A 12633-nucleotide genomic window follows, 5' to 3' on the forward strand; every position below is an offset into this window, starting at 1 on the left:
CTGGGCCCGGGGCCGGCAGGGTCTCCGCGATCACGGGCGCCGGCGGCAGCCGCGAGCCTCCATCTTGATTTCCAATGGGGAAGGAAGGAGGGGGCGGGGGGAAATCACAGCCGAGGGAACCCGGGTGAAAGGAAAAGGGAGAGCAGGGAAAGGAGAGGAAGGAAAAAAAGAGGGGCTTCGGCAATTTCCGGCGAACATCGTCAGGGGCCCGAGCTGGGCTCGGTGGGAGGGCGGGGCCTGGAGGTGGGCAGGGTCTCGGAGGGGCGGGGCCGCTCGGGCTGGACCGGCGCCCAGAGAGCGGGCGGGTGGCTGCCGGAGCGTTCAGCCGAGCTCCAGATCCTCCTCCCGGCAGCTCCGGTCCTTGGAAGGAGCAAGAACGCTCTGACGAGCCGGGCGGACCTTTCCAGGCCCGGCGTTGTGTCCCCGTCGTGCGCTCGCTCCTGCACCGCCAGCACCGAGATGTTTATTACTGATCTCGCCGGCAGGGCGAGGGGCTCGGGCACAGGGCTGGCACTGGCATGTACTAGGTGCTCCGTAATAGTTGATGAATGAAGAGACATCGTGAAAACAGGTTAGCTACTCCAGTCCCGAGTGAGGCAAGCCTCTGAACTCCTGGGGGAAGTCTTCTCGTCTATAAAATGAGATTCTGGACTCACTCCACCAAAATGCCGAGAATGGGGAAGGTGATGGGACTGGGGAGACCAAAGGAAATGGGTAGGTGACATCCAGGTTTAGGGACGGTCTGAGTCCAACCAGCACTTGACAAATATTCACGTATAAAACCTCAAAGATGTGGCTACAAGAGAAATGATCAAAAGTATTGGTGTCAGAGACTAGAGGATCCAACGTTGCAGAAAATAAGGAAAAACAGAAATAAGATGAATATTTTTAAAACTGGATGCTGAAACCACTATACATGTATACGGGAAATGAACAAATGAATGAATGGTGTTCCAGGTTTTTCACTGTTGGAGAGGGAGGGAACAGATAAGCAAGGGAAGGAAGCTAAATGATCCATGTGGATTAAGTTTGGAGACATCAGTATGAGTTTATGTTTAACTTAATTTAGATACAAATGGATACATAAAAAGATTTACAGATATGTACATATACGTGGGTTAGAACACATAAATAGATTTCCTTGCTCTGTCAGCTAAGTGGTCTTAGAAATAACACTCCAGTAGCAATGGGCATGCCTGACACTCAGATCTTGTTTTTAACATGATCTCCAATAAAAGGAGCAAGGTCTCCTAGGAAAAATGGCTGGTTCTAGGACTGGGACAAGAAATATACAAGACCAGCCTGGAGCATGTTCTGCCTGAAGGTAAGGAAGTGTTCCAAACAAGATTTTTTTTTTTTAACCAATAACAAAAACAAGGAAAGTGGTATGTCAAAGGGATACAGGAGGCGATTGAAAGAGCGCCTGGGGGCCAAAGCTAGAACAATTTGAGCAAGAAAATAAAGAAAGCAATGCTTGATTATAACCCAAAGTATAAAATAAGTACCCATGAGTCTATTCTGATATAAGGAAATGATTTCATAAGTAAATGGAGAGAAGACGGATAGCCCATGTAGAGGGATTCCAAATCATTTATGCAGGTACTCCATCCTCAATGAGATGGGATAGAACTCCTCTCTCCTTAACTATAGGCTGCACTTCCAACAATTACAAAATGGAAAGGGGATGGGAAGTAACCTTACTAGGGAGAAACCTAACAAAACACTACTTTGGCCAGGCGATCAACATTACATTAGCATCAACAGTAATAAATTATGTGGACAGTATATACCTTTCATATGACATGATGAGAATGCCACTTTCCTCTGTGGCCCTCTTCCCCCAAACACATAACCCCAGTCTCATCATGAGAAAAACATCGGACAAATCCCAAATGAGGGACATTCTACAAAGTACCTAACCAGTACTTCCCAAAACTCTCAAGATCACCAAAAATAAGGAAACCAGAAAAACTGTCCAGCCAAGAGGAGTTCAAGAAAAGATGACGACTAAACATAATGGGAACCAATAAGAGAAATTAGGTAAAAATGAAGAAAATCTGAATAATGTATGCACCTTGGTTGGTAATAATGTACCAATACCAATTCATTCATTGTGAGTAATGTGAGGAAACTGGGTGTAGGGTATATAGGAATGTACCATTTTCACAACTTCCCTGAAAATCTAAATCTATAAAAGAAAAAAGTTTATTTAAACATTGTTTAATTGTGTGATATCTCACAATGAAAAAAATGCAGGAGGTCCGAATTGCACAGGCCATTAGCTCAGGTGTGCTGACCATGTTTCTTTTCCTTCTTTTCCTGTTGGATAATTTCTTATCTCCAGCTCCCATTCCTCCTCGTGACAGACAGCTTAATCCGAGTTCAGGAAAGACTCTGTCTCCAGGACTTTTCTTGGTCAGTTGAGTGCTTTCCCCTCCTGCCTGCTTCCCAAGGTTGCAGCCAAGCTCCTAGAGGCATTGGCGAGATCACAGTGTTGGGGTGGGAATGGAGAGGTTGCACGAGGCCGTTGGTCATCATGGGCTCATGCTGGCACCAGTGTGGCTGTGTGGCCCATGTCTGTCCCCCTCCCTGACATTCCTGCCTGGACTGCAGGCAGTGCTATGACCTTGCTGCCTTGTGTGGCGTGTCATCCTCACCCAACCGCTTGACCTCTCCAGGTCTGCTGACAGTCAGAGCTGTTCTCAACCACTCAGGACAACATTCAGCTGCTTACAGGGCTGCTGAGTCCCCCTTCCCACCCACCCCAGAGAATGAGGCCAAGTGCTCTCTGCTCCCTGACCCCTCAAGCCCACCTAGGCACAGGCTTCCTGTCTCAGAAACTCACGTCAGGGCCTAATGCTACCCATTGCCTCACCCCCAAACTGCAGAATTATTCCCTCCACAAGAAGAAAAGCTCTTTCCAGTTTCATCAGGCTTTCTTCCAAATTTATTGTTTTGGGCATAGCCTTTGTATTCTTAGGAGACTCAGTTTTAGTATTCAGAACCTTTTCTCTCCTATTATTCCCTCCACCGTGAGTTCGAAGAGCCTTTTGAAACTCAGAAGTCAAGTGCTGAGTTCTTGCTTTTGCTTTGCATTCCTCCCATAGTAATCCTACTCTGCGGGTAGTACATGCTGAGGCCCTCACTGCTACCTAAACGGTAAAGAAAGGTCAAGAACTTGAAAAATAAAAACTGCTGGGGGGCGAGGGGGACAGGTTGTATATTATGCAGCCACAGAAAGATTCATAATACCATAGCAGTGGTACGCGGGAAGTGGCAACTGGAAAAGGCCACTGCTGTGGGAGGGTTCTCAGGTGAGGGCAAGTTCTGGGTATTTATTGGGAGTTGGCTGGAAAGAGAATGTGACTGAGTGGTAATGACTGCTAAGGGTGTTGGGGATCAAGGAGGCCCCAGAATACATGTGTTTGGGTATGAGGCACTCTCTAGGGTCGAGACCCAGACATTGACCAATTCTATCTCAACTAGAGTCAATTCCAAGAAAGCGATATAGAAAATTTGGGTCTGAGTGTGGGGCATGCATGAAAGCTCGCTCAGACTAGAATAAGAAAAAGAACTGCACACGGGTTGTTGTGTTGTACCTTCTGCCATCTGAGCGGTAGAGGGGAATCTAAACAGGGTTTCATGACAGCTGCTGTTGGTCTGTCGATCCCACCCAACCTTCAAAATTCAGCTCGGATTTCATCTCCTTTCTTGGTGCTCTTGCATAACTCAAATGGACCTGTTCCCTTCTCTGCATTCTGCAGCACCAGTCGTTCTGGCATTTGAGCATTATTGCATTCCATTGTGTATGTCATTTGTGTTTAATGTCCTGCCTACAAGATGAGGAGATCCTTTGCAATCAGTGCACAAGCATCAGCAAGTCTCCTGTGTGTGCCTAGAACTGTAATAGGCCGGAAGATACGAAGCAAAAGAAACAGCAAGAGCCAGCTGGGACAGACACTGCAACTTGTCTGCTCAGTATCCTTTCTCTCCTTCCTAGCAGAACCCAGCCCTGGCTAAAACATTCCATTTCCCAGCTCTGGTGGCCGTGTGACTCCGCGCTGGCAGATGAGATATAAGTGGAAGGGACTGGGCAGGGCTCACAAGAAAGTCTTCAGACTCAGCATGTGCATGCCCTTTGCCCTTTGCCCTTTGCCCTTTGTCCTTTCTTCTCCAGGCAAGATGCTAGAAGTAAAGAGGCTATGTGTGACTATGAGAGGGTGAATGTGAGGACAGAAGCACATGGAACAGATGAGAGTGAGCTGCCCAGCTCTGGACCTCTTGGTCCATACAATATAAAGACCTGGCTTTAGTGACCTGGCTGTAAGTTGTCAGCCAAAACAGCTCCTAATGAATAGACCAGCCCTGGTTTTCTATCGGTGTTTTTCAAACTTTCCCACCAAAAAACCTTGAAGATGGAGGAGGGTAAAGAGACAAGGGAAAGTTGTATCCTTGGAGGCCTGGGAAGGGAACCCAAACAGCCACCACAAGATGAATATGTCTTTAAAGTTGCTGGCTTTTTCTTAGAAATGCATGTGAATTTTTCCTTTTCCTTATATACCTGCATTTATTTTAACAAATAATGTCTTAACTCACTAGTTGCTTTGGGTTGGATCACGTCCTCTTCCCCGCCTCCTAAAAAAGATACATGGAAGGGTTAACCCCCCAGTACCATATGGTGTGAGCTTATTTGGAAGTAGGGTCATTTTGCAGATATAATTAGTGAAGTGGTGGTCATACTGGAGTAGGCTGAGCTCCTAATCCAATGTGACTGTGTCCGTATAAGAAGATGGGCCTATGAGACAGAAACTCACAGGGAGAATGCCACGTGGAAGTTGAGGATTGCAGGGAAGCATCTGCAGCCAAGGGGATGCCAAAGAGTGCTGGCAATCCACCAAAATCTAGGAGGTAGGCAAGGAAGGCTTTCCCTGCAGGTTTCAGAGGGAGCATGGCCCTGTCATCACTTTGATTTCAGACTTCCAACCTCCAGAACGGAGGCAATAGATTTTGACTGTTCTAAGTACCTACTGTTAGAGCAGCTTAGGAAATTCACAAGCTAATCTTGTCCCCCAAATTTTTGAGTGAAAACTGTCATTCTAGAGAGAGAGAGTTATATATTGATCTTCTAGATGATATTTGATGGGTGCTTATGATAAAGGAAAGAAAAGAATCCAGAGGACCATCGAGAGTTTCAACTTAGGGCTACCAGAGTAAATTAGTGTTAATGAGGACATACTGTAGAAATGTCCAGATGAAAACTTGAGCTATGGGCTGGACCTCTGGCCAGAGTTCTAACTCGAACTCTAAATTTGAGCTACAGGGCGTAAAGAAACCTGGAGCTTCTAGGCTTGACTAGTCTACCAAGGAGATGAGCGTAAAAGATGAGTATGGTATGGGGTGGGGCTGGGTTGTGGTACCACACAGTGGTGGGATCTGGTTAGAGGTGTGACTTAAAGTGCACTGAGTGTCCTCAGTTGGCCCTGGAGCAGATTAAGAAGCATGGGGAGCCCGATTGGCGTGGCTCAGTGCTTGAGCATCAACCTATGAACCAGGAGGTCACAGTTCAATTCCTGGTCAGGGCACATGCCAGGGTTGCAGGCTCGGTCCCCAGTGTGGGATGTGCAGGAGGCAGCTGATCAATGATTCTCTCTAATCATTGATGTTTCTATCTCTCTCTCCCTCTCCCTTCCTCTATGAAATCACAAGAAGAAGAAGAAGAAGAAGAAGAAGAAGAAGAAGAAGAAGAAGAAGAGAGGAGGAGGAGGAGGAGGAGGAGGAGGAGGAGGAGGAGGAGGAGGAGGAGGAGGAGGAGGAGGAGGAGGAGGAGGAGGGGGAGGGGGAGGAGGAGGAGGAGCACATGGAAGAAGAAGAGCAGACCCACAGGGCCCAGGACATCTCATTCAGACAGGACACATTAAATCTGCTCACAAATGACTCCAAGTGAACCCAGCTTCTTGGATTCCTTTGACTTGGGGTGACCTCTACTAAGCCACAAAGCCAGAAAGGTCCAGGCCAGGGCCCTTTGACATATTCGCAGGCACGGGCCTTGGGAATGACTGACTGGCCTTGAGGGTGGGGTAGGAAGGGTTTGTTGAGCCCCTTCACACCAGTACTTTTTCCAGTCATTGAGGTACCACTGAATATACAAATCAAGCAGAGGCCCTGGTGGGAGGTAGAAGGGGAATTAGGTGAAATGACCCTGGAAAAGGACCAGGGCATTTGATGTACACAGGGGGCAAAATGTATGTGTGTGTGCGTGCGTGCGTGCGTGTGTGTGTGTGTGTGTGTGTGTGTGTGTGTGGCGCGTGCACGTACGCGTGTGTACATACACATGTGTCTGCACACATGCTTATGTCTGCCTGCCCTTGGGTTAGGAGTTAATAAAGATCTTGATCTGGTAGCAGGGAAAACCAACAATACAGGAAGAAAAGATAAAGGCAGACTTGGCTTTGAAATGAGCTCACATTCGGAGGGGCAAGGTTTTACTATTACTGGTAAGTAAATGAGAAGAGTGTCTAGAAGAAATGACAGTATTTCTATTTGCTGCTTTGGCTTCAAATTGATCCATGTTACAGGCTTATTGCTTCCTAACTGCTGACTTTCTGTTCCTGGCCAGTAACTCAGAGTTCCAAATTGAACCCCCAGCCCAAAACATGCAGAATCTGAAATTCTACCACGTGAGATTTATCCATTCTGATCCTGGCCAACTTTTGGTCTTCAAGATTTCTTTTTAAAGGATAAGTACTCCCAGGAGTACTAACACCTTAAACCTTCCTTTATCGCTTAATGCATTCTAGAGAGGATTAGTGGATTAGCCCAGGGTTGGCCTGGAGTAAAGAGAGATGGAAGGCACCAATAAAAAAGAAAGAGCCCACTTTTCCCTGGCCTGCTGACTCAGTTCGTTGGAGTGCCATCCTGTATACCAAAATGTTGTGGGTTCAATTCCAGCTCAGGTTTGAGCCCAGGTTGGGACTCCTACAGGAAGCAACCCCGATCCATGTTTCTCTCTCACGTGATGTTTCTCCCTTCTCCTCCTTCTCCTTCTCCTTCTCCTTCTCCTTCTCCTTCTCCTTCTCCTTCTCCTTCTCCTTCTCCTTCTCCTTCTCCTTCTCCTTCTCCTTCTCCTTCTCCTTCTCCTCCTCCTCCTCCTCCTCCCCCTCCCCCTCCCCCTCCCCCTCCCCTCTCCTTCCCCTTCCCCTCCCCCTCCCCCTCCCCCTCCTCCTTCTCTCTCTTTCTCTTTCTCTTTCTCTTTCTCTCTTTCTTTCTCTCTCTCTCTCTCTCTCTCTCTCTCTCTCTCTCTCTCTCTCTCTCTCTCTCCTCCCTCCTTTTCTCCCTAAAATCAATAAACCATATTCTCAGGTGAGGATTAAAAAAAAAAAAAAAAAAAAAGCCACCCACTTTGCTTTGGCCTACAGCTGGTCTTACTGCTTCTGTCAAGTGTAGGCCCTGAGAAAGGTCTGACCCTGTTCTGTTGTTGTTGTTTGCAGGAATAGTGAAGACTTTATATCTCAGGGTTATTGGGTACTGACTGAAGGCTTCCCATCACACACAGGAAGCCATGTAAAGACTCTGTGTCCAGTTCGGGGCTTTTCTAGGAATCTTGATTTATTTATGCAGTCAACATTTATTGAGCCCCTGCTATACGCAGACACTCTTAAAAACCACAGCAACCAAAACAAGCAAAAATGCTTGCCCCCACAGAGCAAACTTTCTAGTAGGGTGGAGAGAAAAACAATAAACCAGTGAAATGCATAGCAGTCCAATGATAATATGTACAAGGGAGAAGAGTTAGACAGAAACATGAGAAGGTTGGGGTGAGGGGCGGTGGACAACATTAGAAGTGACATTTGAGCAAAGATCAGAATGAGAGAATGAACCAAGTGGATATCTGTGAGACAGGAGGAAACAGCACGTGCAAAGGCCCTGAGGCAACACACCGTTGAGAGGAACATAGGGGAGGACACTGTGGTTCAGAGGGGAGCAAAACAGGAGAAGCGACAGGTGAAATGCAGGAACTTCATCGCGTAAAAATCTCGTAGGTGCTTTTGTAGGGACTCTTTTTCTGAGGTCACAAGGGTGGAGGAGGGGCGGGAGTGGGGAGGGTGAGTGTCTCTAGCTAAAAGCCCCTCACTGGAAAGGAAATCAGTTCCATCTCTGAGAAGCAAGGAAAGGAACTAATATCGATTGCTTGAAATATATGATCTGGATTTTTCCTACATTTGAAACATTTAAAAGCCATGCTTTTTCATTTACTCACTCTCCTCACCCCAGTCCCCACCTTGGTGACATCTCAGATCCCTGGTCTTCTTGTCTTCCTGTCTCTTCCACTCTCTCTGGTATGATCTAATTGGTGTCCCTGTATATTTATCTTTCCTGAGATAGAATGAAGGAGAAGCCATGACATGCGAAGGTGAGGCTATATTGAACAGCAGGGGAGCAGTAAGTCACATGTCCCCATTCCAGAACTTTCAGAGCCACCCTAGACAAAAGATGTCCAGATTATTTTGCCCTGGAGCCCTACCAAATTCATAAAGATCTTATATTATGTGCTCTGCCTTTAAGGGGACTTATCTGCATTTGAAGATGTTATTTAATTTCCCTTTAATAAATAAAGACCTAAGTGCTGGCTGTTTTAGAATTTGGTAGTAGGAAATTACAGAGGGTTGTGCTTCCTTTTATGAGCTAATGCAAAGGATGGAAAGCGCGTTTCGTTTTATTTCTTGGAAGTCAAGATGCTCAGAATTAAGTTACGTGCTTACTTGAGACCCTGCGTTATAGTGGTGAGTTAACAAGCCAGAGAAAGTTGCATATTCATGATAATGGGATGTTATTTGTCTCTGCAGGGGCTTGAGGCCAGGGAAATCTGGGAGTCATAAAGGGGTTCAACAACTGGGGATTCAACAACTGGGGAGGGGCATCTGTCTCAGAAATGGCTCTTCCTCTGGACCTTCTCCATTTCGGCATCACCCCAACCATTGCTCCTTTGACCATAATCCCAGGACCTTCCCGAAGCATGGGGTGGGTTTTGCCACTCCTCACAAATCTTTGATTCACTCCCTGCCCTTCAGAGTGCTCTTCAGACCCTTTGCATGACCACGTTGTTGGTGTCCCAAACCTGAGAATCCCCTGGAGCCTTTTTAAAAAATTGATTTCAAAGAGAAAGGGAGAGGGAGAGAGAGAGAAACATCAATGATGAGAGAGAATCGTTGACCAGCTGCCTCCTGCACACCCCACACTGGGGATCAAGCCCACAACCAAGGCATGTGCCCTGATTGGGAATTGAACTGTGACCTCCTGGTTCATAGGTTGATGCTCAACCACTGAGCCATGCCGGCCAGGCCCTGGAGCCTTTATTTTAAATCCCTATTTTGGAGCCTGCTCCAAGCTGAATGTCCCAGGGTGTCCCAGGGGCCCCACCATTCCAAGGCCCTGATGTCCATACCTGGTGTAAGAGCTGGACAGCAAGGCCCTGGAATGCGATGGCTTATTTAGACCAGGACCTCAGCCACTTATACATATGGGGTTGGTGGGGTACAGCCAGAGAGCACCCACTGTTCCAGAGTCTTCCACCACACTGTGCTCCCCAGGGGGCCTCTGCCCTTGATTGCCTGATGTGAGCACCCCACCCACCAATTCTGCACCATTTCACTGCTCTTCCGAATCATTTCCCCTTGTAATCCAATGGGGCGTTTAATGACTGTCTTTCCCACTCGTTCCTGGAGAGCGGAGACCAGCCCATTTGTTCTTTGTGTCCTTCACTGTTTTCCCTACACTGCTTCACAGATTTAGAAAAGGTTCAAAACATAACTGCTGAAATAACAAGTTTCAAAAGCTGCTTTTCATCACTTATTTTTAAGTAAGGATGTTAGTCAAGCTATTGCCTCCCTCAAGACAATTTAAACCTTTTCTCCAATTACTTTTCTCCAATTATGCAACTGAATGTTTCAAAGAAGTTTTCCCCATTAGCAAGCACTGAGGAGGCGTGGGGAACCTTGGGGCACTTTCCAGAGCCCCGGGAATCACACCAGCGTCCTCGAACACCCCTGCAAGCCATAGTCCTTTCCCAATGCTCTCCTTGGAAAAGAAAGAAAAGAGCAAAGGAAAATCTACCAAACCAAGACTTTGGTGTGACCGGTTTTAACCCAGCCCAACCACTCTGCTTTTCTTAGCATCGCTTTTCCTTGCCCCTGATTATGGCCTCCAAACCAACAGGCAAAAATATAGGATGTGGGAAAACTTGACTAAGAGAGCAAAACCAGAATGTTTCCAGCTTTGGGGAAGAAAAATACCCTTTTTGGGGGTTGGTGTTGCTGTTGTCTTTTTTCTTAAATTTTAAGACTTATTAGGCATCAGCTAAATTGATCACTAGATATTGATTGACCCTATTCTGTGCTAGATATTGTGTCACATGCTATGGATCATAATTTCCACTTCAATGGTGTTTATTTCTTTAAACATCTGTGTCTGTTAAAAAAAACAACAACAAACTTTTCTTCAGTTGAGTGAAGAATCACCTTACTTATGTGAGATTTTCATTCTGGGTTGAATTCTGCAGGAGCTTACCATGTCAGTTTCTCTCTTCTTCAAAGGCTCACTGACTACAATTCCCAGACTTCCTTGCAGTTAGATGGAGCCATGTAATTATATTCTGTCCAATGGGATATGTTTATGAACCTCGATTCTCCACTCTCCATCCTAATCTGTCTTGGAGGCCACATGTCCTAGATGGTGAAGGTACAAAATGAACCAGAGCTACCAACCTGTGGTAGACTAGGACGTGAATGAATTATACTCTTACTTTTGTTAAGCCTCTGAAACATGGGGGCCTATTTATTAGCAAAGTTTTTTTTGAGTGATATATATTCTTTCTTTAATTTAGTGGGGGGTTTTAGCTGGTTTAAATTCTTTCTACTGAGCTCTGTATCCTTTTTCTCCATTTTATGAATCTAGCCAGTGAATAATCTTGAGAAGAAATACACATACCCTGGGCACTGGTGCTCTTTCCTACCTTCCCATCAGCTTCCCATAACCTGACCCAAGGTAGTTTCCTTGTGAGTCCTCTGGTCACAACACACATTTCCATGGTTTACTTTTTATATCTTTCTCTAGGAAGTTTAGCAAGACCTATCACAGCTCCTCTAGCCAGAGTTACCCTAAAATACGTATATTTTATATTCATCAAGTCAAATGGTTGTTCAGCATGTCAACATCTGTTATTTACTTATGATAAAATATACTTATGAAGTTAAACTCTGCAGACGCTAGTTCTACCTACTGGAGTAGTCATTCTAACAAAACTCAAAAATGTTGTGGAGCTTCGTCGCTTTTACTCCCACACCTCCTGTTCTCTCCCTAGCCTGTGGCAGTCTGGCTTCCTCTCCACCACCCCACGGAACTCACTATCACCCAACAGACACCTTCCAGTCCTCCATTGTATGGGTGTGCATGGGAGGGGCGAGAGTAGGCTTGTTCCCCAGTCCCAGTGTTTTCTCCCATGTGGGTTGACCTACCTGACAGGTGACTTTGGGAGGGGGGACAGGGCAGGTCCAGTCCTGCTACTCCTTGCTTTCCTCTTGGGAGCAGCTGCTGCAGGGAGCTCCCATCCTGTCTTGCTCCTCGTCACGCCTCTGAGTGGAGAGGCCAGTGGTCCAGCACTGCCTGTGCCTGGGTGAGTAAAGAGGCCAGGATTCAGTACGGGGTGGTGCATTACTGCCACACACGTTAGCCACAGGGTTGGCTGTCAGCTTTATCAATAACGAAGGTGGTAGTCAGTTCTCCAACTACTCCCTTATGTATCTCTTAAGCAGCTCAGAAAGCATTTAGGGAAAACAGGAAATATTTATTAACCCCCCACAACTCCCGACATAGTTAGCCAATCTCTCAGATGTCCACGCAGAGCCCTGTATTTAACTCTATCTTATTCCATCTCAGTGTATTGTAATTTCCTATGTACTTCCGTATATCTCTCAACAGGACTGTATATTTGTGGTGGGTTCTGTGTTGCACCATCCAGATCTCCCTTCAATGAAAGACACGTTGCCCCAGCTGCTGGGAACACTGTCAGCAGACAGCTTTCAGCTGTCACCCACTTCAGGGAGTGTCTCAACTGTATAAAACAGTCTTGCCCAAGGTCATTCCTGGGGCAGCCCATATATCCAGATTGAATCATGGGTAGAAGGGCCTGGTCATCTCAGCCAAACTCAGGACAACTCTGACAGGCTATTCTAAGTCCTTGAAGTTAGCTAGACTGTCATGGGGCCTGCCCTGTAGCTGACAAGTATCTGACAGTCTTTTGTGTAACTCAAAAATACACAGGGCCATCTGCTCAGACCTGAAAGGTCTTTCTGGATGTGAGACATGAAGGTAGAAATGAAGAAACTAGTGGTGTTGCAATAACCATCGTGTGATCCTCAAATTAGGCGAAATGAAGTCTGTCCTGAGCAATGTCCTTGTGAGATAATACAAATCTGTTCTCCCATCTTGCCTTGAGGTGGCTTCAGGGCTAGGGGAGTTTCTGCTCCAAGTCTTACATTTTGGCATGTGTCTCTGTGACTGGTCTAGAGCCAAGTAAATTCCATTTTCCTTAAGCATTGAAACTGACTTTGGTATGCTCTGCCTTTCAAAGATCTGTAG

This window comes from Plecotus auritus, assembly GCF_963455305.1.
Source record: "Plecotus auritus genome assembly, chromosome: 7".
NCBI classification, from domain to species: domain Eukaryota; kingdom Metazoa; phylum Chordata; class Mammalia; order Chiroptera; family Vespertilionidae; genus Plecotus; species Plecotus auritus.